The sequence below is a fragment of the Mytilus galloprovincialis genome, chromosome 13 (assembly GCF_965363235.1).
Source record: "Mytilus galloprovincialis chromosome 13, xbMytGall1.hap1.1, whole genome shotgun sequence".
In the NCBI taxonomy this organism is placed as follows: Eukaryota; Metazoa; Mollusca; class Bivalvia; order Mytilida; family Mytilidae; genus Mytilus; species Mytilus galloprovincialis.
The window spans coordinates 7,080,771-7,094,866 of NC_134850.1; the positions used below are offsets into that span (position 1 = coordinate 7,080,771).

Consider the following 14,096-nt stretch of genomic DNA (forward strand, 5'->3'; position numbering starts at 1 on the left):
ACTATAAGAATGAAATTCGAAACAGTGTGGCTGTGGCCATTGATTGACACATTAAATTCATCCATTGACTGGGACAATTTAGGGGAACGTTTGTATGTAACGACCATTGCTCACTGTGTACTTTTTAAAGACACTTAAACTATGGGGTCACCAAACGTTCTCAACACCTTAATACAGTAATTCGAAAAAATTAATCAAAACACGATGTTTTGATTTATATCAATTATATAAATCAAAACATAAAGGTTATTTCTGATTAATTTTTCGAATTATTTTATAATTAAAGGCGTTAAGAAACCTTGGTGACCCCACAGTTTAAATGTCTATCGTAGGTACGTCGTGAACAGTGGTCGTTACAGACAAACGTTCACGTAAATTGTCCCAGTCAATGGATGAATTTAATGTGTCAATCAATGGCCACAGCCACACTGTTTTGAATTTCATTCTATTTGTCTGTTTGTCATCTTATTTTAACCATGGCGTTGTCAGATTATTTTCAATCTTTGAGTTTGACTGTCTCTTTGGTATCTTTCGTCCCTCATTACAGAAAACATGAAACATCTTCAGTTTTGTACATACATTCCTTGAACAGTATCTAAAACTGATAGTCAGTAAAATATCTCTCATAGTATTGGTTTAAATATTGATTACATTATCAGTACATTAAACAAAATGTTAATTTACAAACGTATAAGTTATTGTAGGTAGATTATACATGTAAGATAATTGTATGTTTGATAATGTTCGATAAGGTTTAATTAATATCTTAGGCCTTAATAAGTCTCCTTTGATATTGAATTTATTAATGGGATCTACATCATTTGCAATGTGCATTCTTCTCTAGCTAAAATTTGTACTTATCTATTTCAAAATTCATTCATCAGTTTTTTTTTAAGGGAGTTCGCTTCTCAGTTTCAAAGTTATTAACTTTTCAAAACACAAGTTTCTATTGATAGGAAATTAATAAAGAAATCCAAGAGCAAAAAAAATATATAGGTCACCGTGCTTGTTTTCGAGATATGAGCCGTTGAAATTTTGGCGGGAAAATATTCTCTCTTGACTTTTCATAGCTTTATCATTGACAAGTTGAAGTTCTCAAAAACTGTTAAAAAGTAATTAAAATTTTATAAGACTCTTACAGATGGCTAATCCTTATACAAGTAAAAGATTTTCAAAAAGAAAAATGGGGGTCACCGGGCAAATTTTTTAAAGGCATTCAAATGGATGAAACCAGAGGATTCCGAAATCTTACAAAAATTCCAAAACATGACAAGCCAGCTTCCTTAAGTAAAAATCATTTAAAAAATAATGATAAAACTAGATAATCTAAAAAAAAAAAAAATTACTATCGTTCCAACATCACATACTTAATTTTTTTAATGAAGAATATGTTATTTTTGTTCTATCCAAACATTCTTTCGTTTATTTATCACCTGATTAAATATTATATAACCTACTCGTTCGCTCGCATTTCATTTCTGCTTGTTCCATAAAAGTACTATCATATACAATTTTAAACATTCAAAACTTAATTTCGAAGGTATCTTTAATAATATTCTCTTGTCTTCATTTATAATAATTGGAAATAAACAACAATACTTATGATTGTTTTCTTTTGCTTTCGTCTGATGAAAAAAAGTAAAATCACAAAAATACTGAACTTAGAGGCAAATCAATTCGGAAAGTCCATAATCACATGGCAAAATCAAATAACAAAACGCATCAAAAACGAATGGACAAGAACTGTCATATTCCTGACTTGGTACGGGCATTTTCAAATGTAGAAAATGGAAATGACCTAACAGAAGTGTACACTTTGTTAGCGCAGTTCCTTTCCATAATTCATCTACAATGAAAAATTCATACATATATAAAACATTTTATGGCGAAAAGAAAAACACATTTATATTAATGAAATAATTCTTTCAACAAAAAAACTTCCGACTTAATGTTCATAACGTATTTTAATCGTTATTCTTGTAGTTTTAACCTGTTATCGGAAGTGCTTTCCTTTCAGTTTCGGTGTCTTACTTTATCATGTCTCACGAGTAAGTAATCAAATCAATCTCTGACGTTACTAAAACACACATAAATGAAGACAATGTTATGTTTGGGTTTGTCTGCAGGACCCATTAGCAAGGATTTGTGCAACGATAAGCCACTGTTATCTCTCAGAAAACATATGTCTTTTGACTCTTTTGTTGCTGCTGGAATTGTCTGTAGATGAAAATGACTAAAGACATGTTTCGACCTTATTACACTCAAACTAACAAACCAAATTATGTGGGCCGAAAATTCAAAAAATAAAAATGTATACAAGAATAATGTAAAATTCGTTCATGCTTTTTTGAGAATCCCAGGATAGTTTCAAAAGCAGTATTTTAACATGATTATGACACAATAATTATTAATGCCATAAATTTGTAAAAAAAAAAATACGCATTTTTTCATTTGCACGGATCCTTATTTTTGTGCTGATTCGTTGTAAAAAAAATCATCCATCAATCAATAAATCTTTTTTCTGCAATCGACAGTGTTTATATAAAATCAACATGCCATAGTTTATGACCTTAAAACCTGATTTTTTTCACAAACATTTCAGGAGTGGCAATATAATAAACAATAAAGACAACAGTAGTATACCGCTGTTCAATAGTCATAAACAATGGAGACTTACCTATATTGCTTATCTTTTTACCATGCATGACCAACATCATTTAACTTTTTCAACTTTTTACGATACAAGTATCCACTGTCAAGTGAAAAATGTCTATCCATAGATAATATGACGACGTATGTAGTCTTACCATCTAGACAGTGTACAACCAAATTAAAGTTCTAACTCTTCTGGTCATTTATATGCAATACTTTCTATAAAAGAGCCGTCTAACAGATTTTTGAATAAGTAGTAGGTACACAAATTAGATCGTGATATTCTGTCATCGATTACCTATTTTTCTCTCTCTGGTGGTTTAAAGAAGATAGACAAACCTTACATATTTCCCCTATACTCTTTGTGGTCAAGGTTGAATCCAATTGTCACTGTTGTTTCAATTAAGGAAGAAATTTTTTGTAAAAGTTTACGCACTAAAACAGATGAAAAATGACAACAGACAACGAGTTACAAGAGATGCTGGAGACTTGATGATCATGCAATAATACAATAGCTGAAGTTTGCTGTTGTATATTTCAAAGTAAATGGTTTAATCTACTGATTGGTTTTTTCAAAAGAGAGAGTGTTTCTCGGCTGCATTTTCATTGATGGATCATTAAGACTGGATTCTGGAAATATAAATTCTTTTCTTAAAGAAGCATTTATATTGTCAAATCTGCTGGACTCCCATCGTACTTATTCTTGGTTAAACTTGGATAAGACGTGTCACGGTACTTGTCTATCTCAAATTCATGTATTTAGTTTTGATGTTATATTTGTTATTCTCGTGGGATTTGGTCTGTTGCTTGGTCCGTTTCTGTGTGTGTTACATTGTAGTGTTGTTTCGTTGTTCTCCTCTTATATTTAATACATTTCCCTCAGTTTTAGTTTGTTACCCCGATTTTGTTTTTTGTCCATGGATTTATGAGTTTGAACAGCGGTATACTACTGTTGCATTTATTTATATATGCAAAGAATATTTGACCCAACCAAAACCTTTTAGATAAGTAACTAATTGTATGGAATAAAAATAAAGTCTTTGTAGCCCTTTTTTCAAAATGACTTTATAGATAAATTTAAAATCATTTTTGAAAAAAAGAATGTATACAAAATACCATTTTAATAAAAAAAAAAAACACATTCATTTTAAAAAAAAATCGAAGAAAATAGTCATATATTGGGTTTCCAATTGATCACAAATTTTATACAGGTTGTATAGGTAACTTAAAACAGGATAAAGAAAATCCTTGTATGCAAAGGGAATTAACCGTTAATGATTGTTTTCTGTATGGTCGTTCAATAACCTCAATATTTCATTTTGAGTTGCAGCTGATATTTTATAATTACTTTAAAAAAATTTAAACTAAGTATTTATAATAATAAAAAATCACTGTCCAAAAATGGATTGTTTTGGTTTTTGTTTCAAAGGTTTTTGCAAAACGAATTTGATACACTAAATATTTTTTTATGACAATAATATGCCTAAGTTTTTTTGTTTTTTTCTTTACAAAATAAGTACACAAATAGCCACAATGACGAGATTGCGTCGTATTTTAATGATAAATCGACTTTGCTTTTTTGTTATTGAAAGGTAGGTTGTTGTCCTTATATTTTAAAACCAGGGATTCTAATTGCAAGATATAAAAAGCACGGTTTCTGATTGCAAGTTACAAAAAGCAAGTATTCTGATTGCAAATTATAAATAAAGGCAACAGTAGTTTACCGCTGTTCGAAAGTCATAAATTGATTGAGAAAACAAATCCGGGTTTCAAAATAAAACTGAGGTAAACACATTAACTAAAAAAGGAAAACAACGAAACAACAGAAACACTGGAGTGCAACAAAAAACCAAAACGATAACACAATACACACAGAAACAAACTATAAGATAACAACTGTCATTTTCCTGCACTGGTATATAAAGAGATGATTGTGCACACTTGTTACATTTGCTTATTAAGTTTGGGACACAAACGTTTTTTTTCAAAAGTAGCAGGTGGTGCTAATTGTACGTAAACTATTTTGATTTCACAAAACTGTTTTGACATTTTGTTAAACTAAAAAGAAAAATGTCTTTCTGTTATATTGAAAAACGTTTCAAAAATATGTACTAAGTTAGGGACGACATCAAAAGTTCAATGAAGGATAAAAAACTTAATTCACATAGTTTTTTCTCTGACCCCCCACCCCCCTCTTAACTTAATTGGACATTCAACAACTAACTTACACATTCCAAATACCAGTTTGTCGGTTTAAAGTACTGTATCCATATCTGTAGGGCAATTTTGTATGACATATTTTTATTGATATTTCTTTAGTATTATTATGTACTTTTGTTAAGTATCTATAAACGTATCATTTTTGTATTTGGATTACGTATTTCTATTGATTTCAGGCATAAGAGTTCGATATCAAATCAGAACGGTGGACTCCAAACCTTTAGGTTTCTTTGATTTTAACGTCATAACTGATTATGTAACGGACCTTGCAAAGTATGGACGCAACAATACTGAAACATTAGTCTTCGAAGTAAAAATATGTTTACAAGCTAAGCTATTCATGTCCAATTCGGAAATCATGTCTGATTCAACTTTAAGGTACGAAGTTCTAATTGGGGGATGGGGAAATGCAATATCCGCAATCCGACGATCGGATGGTATTGAAACCAATGACGTTAGCGAGAAGTTTAATACCGTAGGACTTTTAGACTGCAATCAATACCGACTATTGTGGGCAAGCTGGGAAGACGGAACTATAAAGTTCGGTACAGGGGGAATAATTGGTGACAACTTGCAATGCAGTTGGACCGACCCGAACCCCTTTGAAGTTAGATCTGCAGGAATCTACTCGAGAAATAATGATGGAGAGTGGATAATTGAGATCGATGGTAAGTACATCACTCTAAAAGACATCTTTCGAGTTCGATGCATTTCCGTCAAAAACTTTGGTTTTAGTGAACATCATTCCTACGTTTAGGGCAAACTGAATTCTCACTGTTGACAATCAGCACTGCTGTCATCAGGGAATTCTGATTAAGTACCTACAGAAAAACTTTATATCTAGTGTATCCTGCTTAATGAAGCTAAGACGCTCGATGAACATTAATAGTGCAGGGATACATGCCATCCCCTCTATCTGGTAAATGAAGCCATAAAGGCGCGCATCATTGACTATTTTTTTCCGGTGACGGACAAACTCGAAAGTGGTCTATTGACTTGTAGTGAAATATATCGACATAATGTGGTCTCATATGCTAATGAATCTTGCACAGTTATATTTGGGAAAGTCACTAAGTCTTGTATACCATATATACAGTACAAAATCGGGAATTTCAGATAGTAGCAATTTGAAATTGGTATGAATTGTTGGTTTAGCAATCAGCTTAATTGATATTTAAACAATTATCACATTTGATCATAAAGAGATGTTTCACGACGTTATCAATGTACATATAATAGAAAAGAAACATCTGCACTTAATTCCATTCACCAAAAGCACATCAAAAAAGGGAAAACTAAATTGTATAAAAAGACATAAGAATACATAACAGTCCATCTCTCATGTCAATCCGAACTATAATTTTAAATAACACAAATTATGTACAATTAACGCAAATGGAATCAAGGTCAGGAAAATGAGAAAATTTATTACAATTTCGAGGCGACATTAAAAAAAATTTGTATATCTACTGAATACGTTACTGTATATATACATATATTCAAAAATATGTGGTTCTGAGCATAAATTATATGTAAATAATACAAGAAATAGATAAGGAAATGAAGTCATATGTTGTCATATCTATATGCATAGGACTTTTTCTACTAAATATTTTCTTTGTTCTTTGTCTTTCAACCAAAGAGTGAGAGAAATTAAAAAAAAAGACTCATCTCTTAATTATTTTTACTTTGAATTTAAGTACACAAGAAGTCACTGTTTCACAAACGTCAATTCGATATAAAATCCTTTATTAATTTGATTTGAATAGTTGCAGATGAATCAACTGGATTTTTCAGTAACTGCAATAAGAATGACAACAAAGCAAGTTTGGTGAATCTTGATGTAGTCTTCACAGGGAAAATACAATGTATCGCTATTTGTGCGAAGATGGCAGAGTGCGTAGGAATTAATTACAGCTCTCAAATTTCAAGGTAGTATAAATATAAAACAAATATCAACAATAAATATATATATTTCGAATCGTTTGTCTCTGTATTGGGTAGTTATCCACGATACCAGGATTATAATTTAGTACGCCAGAAAATGGTCGACACCAATAAAATTGAATAAAATATTATTGAAAAAAATGTTAATTTAAGGTTACATATAATACAATGATCTCTAAAAAAAAGTGGTCGATCTAAGGTTTCATCTAATATAATCATCTTTATAACTAGGTATCAAAGGTACCAGGATTATAGTTGAGTACGCCAGACGCGCGTTATACGAGCGTCACTGATGAGTCTTATGTAGACGAAACGCGCGTCTGGCGTACTAAATTATAATCCTGGTACCCTTGATAAATTTTAGATTACATAAGAATCATTAGTGAGTGCATGGATTTCTCAAAATCATAAATATATATATGTATAGCTCTTCGCCTTATTGAAATAATTTACATGAAGCCCTTTAAACGAATTTATCGAATCCTTATTCTTTTCCACTGCAAGACCACCGTGATCTAAAGCACAGATCTCGAAGGTTTTTGATTATGTTAAGCATTTGGTTGAAATCAAAATATTCCAAGGAGTTTAACCGCTATAATAATTTTTATACAAGAACATAACATGAAGATGTGCTTTTAAAGAGGGGTGAATAAGATTCCACAATAACTTTAGACTTAAGTCTCAAAAGACAAGTTTTCCCCCACCAAGTTATATGAACATAAATGACAGTGCGACACTATCTACTTCAGAACAAAACACAAGAGTTCATTCTATTATGTACGTAAATGGACATTATCTATGCTAATAAACTCTAAAGTTCCCCGAAAAAAAATAAGAAAAACATAAAACGTTATGATTTAAAAATACCCAGGAACATTGGAATTATCAACGACGATGAATTACTGCTAATTTTTAAATAAACAGAGCTGTGGTTCACACGCCAGTTAAACGGTAATCTTACAATAGAAACAAGAAATTGCAGTGACACCAGAAGGTTAATATAATGTATGTTTGTTTGATTTTCATTGACTTACAAATGTCCCTAAAATCTCTTTTTATACTGTTTTTGATAATAATTTTCAAACGAGTTTTGTTAACGAGTGTGTTACATTTTAGTGTTGTGTCGTTGTTCTCCTTTTATATTTAATGAATTTCCATCGGTTTTAGTTTGTTACCCCGATTTTGTTTTTTGTCCATGGATTTATGAGTTTTGAACAGCGGTATACTACTGTTGCCTTTATTTAAAGATGGGCTTCAAAAATACTGTGATGAGATATATTCTACCAGTGGTGTTAACCAGATGTGGATTCTCAAAAATTCGAAAGATCTACTGCTTAATCTTCGATCACAATCTTTGCAATTTTGCAGCAACATAAAGACTTTTGATTGTTCTACCCTTTACACTACTATTCCCCATGCTCAGTTGAAAGATCGACTCTCATTAAACAGAGCTTTTTCTATAAAAATGGGATTCATAGATACAAATTTATTGTTTTGGGTTACAATAATTCATATTTTGTGAATAACCACACTGAATCTACCAGAAAATATACTGAAGATGATATTATCAAAATGCTGGACTTTTTGATTAACAATATATTTGTTGAGTTTGGAGGATTCATATTTCAACAGACAATCGGTATTCCAATGGGTACTAATTGTGCACCCCTACTAGCCGATTTGTTTTTGTACTCGTATGAAGCAGAATTCATTCAAACCCTTCTAAAGGACAAACAGAAAAAGCACCTTGCGAAATTCATTATTTTCACTTTCCGATATATTGATGATGTCCTATCACTGAATAACCCATATTTCAGCCAATACTTGCATCTCATATATCCCAGTGAACTTGAAATTAAGGATACTACTGATACTAGATGGACTGCTTCATACCTTGATGTTTTCCTCAATATTGACACAGATGGACGACTTCACACGGAAATCTATGATAAACGGGACGATTTCAACTTACCAATTATCAATTTCCCATTTCTCAGCAGTAACATACCCTCTGCCCCTTCGTATGGTGTTTACATATCTCAATCAATACGTTATTATCGTGGCTGTTAACACTATACGGACTTCATATACCGGATTGTGCTCCTAAACAAGAAACTGCTCCAACAAAGTTATGCGGAGGACAGATTAAAAATGAAACTCCGTAAATTCTACGGACACTATCACGAATTAGTTGATCTATACGATGTATATTTGTCCAAACTAACTATGGACATTTTTACCACGTGTTAGATTGTGGTTTGTTATTACGTCGTCTGATCTTTTTATTACCGAACGTGACTTATTCCCGAATGTGACTGTTTGTCTGGGTGTGGATTCGTATTGCTTAAAGACGTGGCACGTCACTTTTCCATCCCAAATTAATTTGTTGGGTTTTGATGTTGTGTTTGTTGTTGTCATCTGATTTTGTCAAATGTCTTAACATTTGTAGTTATAAATCGTATTTTTTTCTGTTGTATTCGTGTGTTGTGTTGGGGATAACTACTCACCCAGTTCATTAGGTAGATTTGAATTTGGATCAACGAAATTTACACGATATATTTGGATTGCAGTTTGATCAGAAGAAACACCCACAAAGCTAGATAATACAATTAATTATCTAATTACTAGTACAATTAAATATTAATTAGTATTATAATTTTCACTGTTATTAATATAAGTTAGATAAGTCATACAAATGTAATCTTGAATTTCATCCAAATTCTTTCTTAATTTTCGGAACACGTTTTAGAAATTTAAATGTGACGTCACTTTTGGCGTTGCATTGACTATGGCTAACAGGGCTGTGATTTTGTAATGTATGCGTTTTTATTCTATAGCTATTCACCACTTCAGTTTAATCATGAATATCTATTATATAGTCAATTTATAAAATTTACTGTTTGCAAAACTATATCATTCTTGATAATAATAATGTTTTTGGATAACCCTGGCATCACAACTTTTTGGAACTGTTGGTCCTCGACTATCTACAACTTTGTAGTTGTTTTGGCTTTTAAACTTTTATCATCTGAGCATAGTTTTGTGTGAACGTAGCGCGCGTCTGGCGTATTAAAATATTTTTCAACCTGTTACCTTTTGATGGCTGTTATTCGTATGTTTCTCTGTCCTATATTTTCTCCCATTTATCTGTTTATTTATTGTAACCCTGTCGTGTGATGTTGTCATTTTAATGTTATAAATTAACACTGCCGTTAAAGCGGGAGGTTTGGCATGCAACAAAACCAGGTTCAACCCACCATTTTGTTCATAAAATACCCTGTACTAAGTCAGGAAAATGGCCATTGTTACATTATAGTTCGTTTCTGTGTGTGTTACATTTCGGTGTTGTGTCTCTGTTGTGCCGTAGTTCTCTTATATTTGATACGTTTCCCTCAGTTTTAGTTTGTAACCCGGATTCGTTTTTTCTCTATCGATTTATGAATTTTGAACAGCGGTATACTACTGTTGCCTTTATTTGTATGTTTAATCTTTTATGATTTTCTAACTATAGGATGCTATTTCTTTGCAGGTGTGAATTGTTGTCGTTTGACCCCGGTCTTGTTACTGCAATCCCCCAGTCTTTATCACCTGGATGGACCTATTACACTAAATGTTTCAGACAGAAGGAAGTATGCATTGGATGTTTCTTCTGAGACTTGATACTAAAACAATAGATAACCACACACTTAGGACGGATTGGAAAATATTTCCTTTTTTTTATCTATAAAATTTCCAACATAAGGACTATATTGCACACATAGTATTATTATTTAAACAATGTGATGTTGTCAATGCTAGATGTTTCTGAAAAACAACGAAATGTGTGATAAGTAAAGAGTACACTTATTCCTCAGTCGGTTCGTCCATCCGTTCGTTCGTTCGTGCTTTTGTCCTTCCAAATGTGTGTCTGTTCGGCATTGCCTAACCCTTGCACACTGACGTATTACGTGCTTCAATAAATAATAGCATTAAATAGCATACCAGTAAACACTTATTCTAGGGAAGAAATAAAAGTAAAGGGGAGAGAAATTATTATATATTTTTCTTATTCTGCATAAAAGGGGCGTACAATACTAAGCGGACTTTCAAAACTCAAATGTGGAGAAAAATGACAATGAATAGACATAAAAACTCCAATTAAAAGAAAGAATAATGTAAGTGGAATAGTCATGAAGTTTCATAGAATATTTCATCACACAAGACATCACTACAGATAAATAGAAAAATCAGTAAAAATAACTATAGCTTTGAATCTTTGACGGCCATGTGGAATATGTAACACACAACTAATAATTTAAGGTTCCTCCCAACAAAATCGCATGCATAAATTGTTTGAATTGGTTGCTAAATTGCATATTTGAAGATAAACACGGTTTCATATATAAGGTTCAACGATTATAACATTTCGTTCTGCGTTAGGTGATTCCTACTATATTTCCACTCTCTATCAGTTGATATTTGAATACGTCGCTTAGTACGTTACATATATACTGACATGCAACATACAGATGATTGCTTGTTGTAATGGATTCACTGAACCTTTAAGAATGCTCGCTACTATGTTTTAAAATAACAAGCTTTTTAAAAAAACTGTTGTAATTTGATATAGGATTATAGAAAATAAAAATGCAGAATAAAAATAAGGTTCTGTGTGCTTTGTTTCGAGATATAAGCCATTGAAATTTTGGCTGGAAATAATTCTCTCTTAACTTTAAAGTTTAAAAAAGCGACGAAAAATACCAGAGGAAAAGTAAAACCCATACATCGAAAATAAACTGACAACGCTATGGCTAAAAATATAAAAGACAAATAGACAAATAAAAGTACACAGAAACAACATAGAAAAAATAAAGACTGAGCAACACGAACACATCCAAAATCTGGAAGTGATCTCAAGTTTTGTTTTAAACATTTTTATTTAAAGTGGATTGGGAAACAAGTTATTGCAACTTTCGCGGGTGCGAGTATTGCCTTTCAGCGGCATTAGCCTACTCTTTTTCGAAATCGACAAGGGTTTTTTTTTTACCTACAAGAGATATGGCTCTCCCTTAACACTTAACGCCATTTATCGTCCCCTTCCGACGGACTATAATCGTTTCCTCAAGACCATATTCGCAAATGGTGTCAAAGGAGAGCCTAAAATTCAGTTCCTGAAAATGTCACCCCGGAACTGGTATCGAACCAGGAACCCTTGCGTTAGTAGTCTGATGCACTAACCACTACACCATCTCAAGTGCTCCGGAAGGGTAAGCAGATCCTGCTCCACATGCGGCATTAACATTCAATTTGGTGAAATTTCTCATAAAAAAATAATGAAAAATAACAAGGATTTTAAGAGATTTTCTAAAATAACATTTTAAACTATATGTTATAAAATTCTGAAAAGAAAAGTAGGGATTAATGGGCCGAAAAATGGCACTTCATGGATAACAACAGAGGATTCATAATATCTGGCAGAGTTCTAAAACAAGAGAAGCGAACATAGTTAATTGATTGTACCTAGTGATGTTGAAGTTTGACGTTATGTTCAACACTTGGGTCTTGTAACCAGTCTGACCGAAGCTACCGAAGTTGTCTGTAAATGCACGAAAAGATTGTCATGCCCGGTGAGAACTTTGGAAAAAGCTGGATTGGTGCATCGTGTCATATATCACATGTCATGTCAACAGCATTCTATTGATACTTATGATGTTCACAATATGTTCGTCCTCTTTTTGTCTTAATTTGCACGTAAGTTCAAACCAAAGTACCGTGTTGATGATGTTGTAATTTATTTAACGTCAAAACCTATTGAGTTTCTGGCTAGGGAAATGCATATTGTCCTCTGCGTAATGCCGTTGGCACCGTTAATATGAGCCAAAAATATTTTATTTAATATGATATGGAAAGGTTTGAGCAAGCAGCACAGCCACTAAAATCTCCACATTACAAGAAGATACATGATATGAATCATAAACAAATCTATTTACATGTACATATAGTAAACTGAATTGGATTAAAGCAACTTACCTATGGGCACACAAAATTAAATACGTGTTTATTGTGCAGTTCAACATTTATATTATATTCACGTGCAGACAATCAATCATCAGAGACATAGGTGTGTTCCGGGATACGGGTTTCAGATGAATCTGTCATGTGACTTCCATCACCACGTGACAAAAATGTATGCATAGAAATGTCCAACACATGTTGAGCAAACGGGTGAAAAAGATTAATTTTATACTGCACAAAATATTTGGGAAATTAAAATCTAAAAGGATGGTCACCCTCCCTCAGACATACGGCAATCACGATTTTGTACTTACGGAACGTTAATTATTTCTATACAACCCTACAGAGTGACGATTATGAAAGTGCTGGAAACTTTAAATAGAGCAGGGATACAGGCGCGCCTTCAATCTGGTGAATGACGTCATAACGGCGTGCGAAATTGACGATCTTTTTCAGTGAAAGACATGATTCCAGAAATGACCTATTGGGACATGTAAATATGTGTTTTATTATTTGATTTTGCCATTTGATTAGGGACTTTGAGTTTCCGTTTTGAATTTATCTCGGAGTTCAGTATTTTTGTGATTGTACTTTCAAATCCTTTTTGGTCATATAGCTCTGAATCTGTATTACTTCTTATACTTTCAAATACTTGGTTTTGACCAATACTGATGTAGATAAATACAGAAGAGCAATATGGACGCATGAAATTAAATAGAAAAAACATAAACAATAAGGTATAATGTTTGGAAGAGTCAATAAGCACACTTTGTCGAATACATATAAAAATGTTTGAAACAAAAGGAAAAAAAAGTGAAAAGTGTCAATGATATATATATAACAGATTTCTCAATAGCAATGCTTGTATCATACAAATCTACTTAATATTTCCAATAATGCAATACATCAATTTTTATTCAAACAATGTCTTCAGCTATATAGAGTAAAAATATATCTTACATCATTGTTATGAGGGCAAATAAATAGTTGTAACAAAAATACAGAACTCAAAGGTATATTAAACAAGAATTAAAATTGGAAACATGTGTACGAGGTTTCAAGTTGATTGGACTTCAACTTCATCAAAAGCTATCTTCTCGTGATCGTATAATTGTAGAATGCGTTGTGTTATGAAGTGAGAAAAAGACGTCTATACAAATGGATGATTTAATGCTGAAATACAATGACGTTAACACATAGCAACCATGACCTTACATATAGAGAGCGCTAACGCATATAGGTACATGTATGATTCCCGCGTACTGTGATTTTCTCTATTTATC

The 14,096-nt window shown here is 32.3% G+C and overlaps 1 long non-coding RNA gene across 1 annotated transcript; it reads left to right on the plus strand.

The window, feature by feature from the left end:
* Window positions 1-5,034: 5,034 nt before the first annotated feature.
* On the plus strand, window positions 5,035-10,510 carry LOC143057694 (uncharacterized). The gene is made up of 3 exons (XR_012972795.1): window positions 5,035-5,540; window positions 6,642-6,804; window positions 10,349-10,510. It is a non-coding gene; the product is annotated as an uncharacterized LOC143057694 (long non-coding RNA).
* Window positions 10,511-14,096: the final 3,586 nt, after the last annotated feature.